The following is a 3,121-nucleotide window of genomic DNA, read 5'->3' as shown; positions in this document are numbered from 1 at the left end:
TATTATTGAAAATTGCCTGGGCATATGAGCCGAGATTGTTCGCTGAAGGCTCAGGATGTTGCTTCCAGAGTTTCTGGTCATAGAGTTCAGCTCAGTCAGCCAGGGACTCAGCGAGCAGGGCATAGAGCCCAATCTTCACATCGGCAGTAGAGGACAGCTCCCCTGCAGCTGTTGCTTATGGCATGTATGGACAGGAGGACCCTAGTGCCCTCATGGTACCACAAAGTTCTGGTGTGGGACCCCCGTATCAGCTGCAGCCTCAGCACCTAGTCCAGTATCTACAACCCCAGCCACTGGTCCAGTACCAGTCATCGCCCCAGACGCCGGTCCAGTATCAGTCTCAACCTACCTATCAGCCTCTGGCTCAGTACCCGATACCGTCATAGTGCAGGCTCAGACTCAGGCACAACAGCCTTTGACAGCACTACCACCTCCTCCACCACCAAAGACTGGACGTATTCATGCGGTGACCAGAGAGGATGCGCAGCGGGCCGACGGATTCGTTTTCCATGGTATCTACAACCCCAGCCACTGGTCCAGTACCAGTCATCGCCCCAGACGCCAGTCCAGTATCAGTCTCAACCTACCTATCAGCCTCTGGCTCAGTACCCGACACCGTCATAGTGCAGGCTCAGACTCAGGCACAACAGCCTTTGACAGCACTACCACCTCCTCCACCGCCAAAGACTGGACGTATTCATGCGGTGACCAGAGAGGATGCGCAGCGGGCCGACGAATTCGTTTTCCATGGTACGATTTCCATTTATGCCTTATCTGCTGATATGCTGATAGATACCAGTAGCTCACATTCTTTTATATCCCGTACCTTTATGAGGGAGATTGGTAGATTACCCACCTTCAGACCGCAGCGACTGACCGTCTCTCTACTGCCCGGTGATGCTTTGGACGTCACCAAGGAGGTCAAAGGTTGCCCGTTAGACTTTGGCAATCAGATACTTACGGTAGATCTTTTGGTACTGGAAATGGTCGAGTTCGACACTATCCTTGGCATGGATTGGTTGTTTGCATATAATGCCACAGTTGATTGCCAGACGAGGGTGGTCACATTCCGGCCTCCGAACCAACCCTCATGAGATTTCATTGGCATCAGAGACGACGACATATCGATCATTTCAGCGATTCAGACTCAGAAGCTACTATCACATGGTTGTCAAGATTTTATGTTATCCTTGATTCATACTGAAGACGACAGTAGTTCTCAACTCTCCGATGTTCCAGTAGTCCGAGAGTATCTAGATGTATTTCCAAAGGAGCTATCAGGTTTGCCTCCCAGAAGGCAAGTGAAGTTTGCTATTGAGTTGATTCTGGGAACCGCGCCGACATCGAAAGCTCCTTATCGTATGACACCTAAAGAGTTGAACGAACTGAAGGTTCAGCTCCAGGAGATTTTAGACAGGGGATTTATACGCCCTAGTGCTTCTTCATAGGGTTCTCCGGTATTATTTATCAAGAAAAAGGATGGTACACTAAGGTTGTGCATTGACTACAGACAGCTGAATGCAGTGACCGTCAGAAATAAATATCCCTTACCATGGATCGAGGATTTATTTGATCAGCTCAGAGGTACCTCAGTGTATTCTAAGATTGATCTGTGATCCGGATATCATCAGCTGAGAGTCAGAGAATTTGATATTCAGAAGATAACATTCCGTACCAGATACGACTATTATGAGTTTTTGGTAATGCCATTTGGGCTTACCAATGCTCCAGTGGTGTTTATGGATTTGATGAACCGCATTTTCCTGGAGTATCTTGATCAGTTTGTTATCATTTTCATCGATGACATATTGGTCTACTCGTGTTTCAAGGAGGAGCATGCGCAACATCTTCGCACAGTCTTGGAGACTCTTCGACGACATCAGCTGTACGCGAAGTTCAGCAAGTGTGCTTTCTGGATATCCTCAGTCGATTTTCTGGGGCACGTGGTCTCTAGCCGAGGTATTTCAATAGACTCTCAAAAGATCGAGGTTGTCACTAGTTGGGAGCAGCCGAAATTAGTACAGGAGATCCGCAGTTTTCTGGGACTAGCTGGATATTACAGACGATTCATCGAGAGTTTCTCCCAGATTGCTATGCCGCTGACACGCCTGACTAAAAAAGGCATGAAGTTCACTTGGACAGAAGACTGCAAGACCAGCTTTCAGGAGCTGAAGCGGAGATTAGTGTTGGTATCAGTTTTGGTTTTGCCCGCTAGAGAGGATGGATTCGTGCTCTACACCAACGCATCTCTACAAGGTTTGGGCGCTATTCTGATGCAGCACGGCAGGGTAGTCTCCTATGCTTCTCGTCAGTTGAAGGAGCATGAGAAGAACTACCCAGTACATGATTTGGAGCTAGCCACCATCATCTTTGCTTTGAAGATTTGGTGGCATCATCTGTATGGCATTACCTTTGAGATTCTTACGGATCATAAGAGTCTCAAATATATTTTCACTCAGAAGGAACTCAATCTCCGACAGAGGAGATGGATGAAGTTCCTGAAGGATTACAATTGTACCATTAGCTACCACCCGGGGAAAGCTAATGTGGTTGTTGATGCACTCAGCAGGAAGTCCAGAGGGACTTTTGCTTGCCACCGGGCTTCAGCCACAGACTTAATTCAAGGTTTCTCCGAGTTAGGCCTTGAGGAGCAGGGACAGACAGAGCAGAGTATTCTTGTTACCATGGTTGTTCAGTCATCGATTAGGACAAGGATTCGAGAGACCCAGGCCGGTGATCAACATTTTCAGTTCATTGGCAGCCAGATAACTTCCGGGTAGCAGACCAAGTTCACATGAGATGTGAAGGGTATTATATACTTCCAAGGCAGATTATGCGTACCTCAGTCTCACCCGGTCTTACAGGAGCTACTTCAAGAGGCTTATCGCTCTCGATTTACCATCCACCCAGGAGGGACCCGCATGTATCGAGATTTGAGGCATTTCTACTGGTGGAACGGTATGAAGAAAGACATCACGGAATTCGTAGCTAGATGTCTTGTCTGTCAGCAGGTGAAGGCTGAGCACTAAAGACCTGCTGGATTACTTCAGCGGATTCCTATTTCTGAGTGGAAATGGGAACACATTACCATGGACTTTGTGGTGGGTTTGCCTAGGACATG

The sequence above is a fragment of the Zingiber officinale genome, chromosome 10A (genome assembly GCF_018446385.1).
Source record: "Zingiber officinale cultivar Zhangliang chromosome 10A, Zo_v1.1, whole genome shotgun sequence".
NCBI lineage: Eukaryota > Viridiplantae > Streptophyta > Magnoliopsida > Zingiberales > Zingiberaceae > Zingiber > Zingiber officinale.
Note: the sequence above shows the minus strand (reverse complement) of the source record.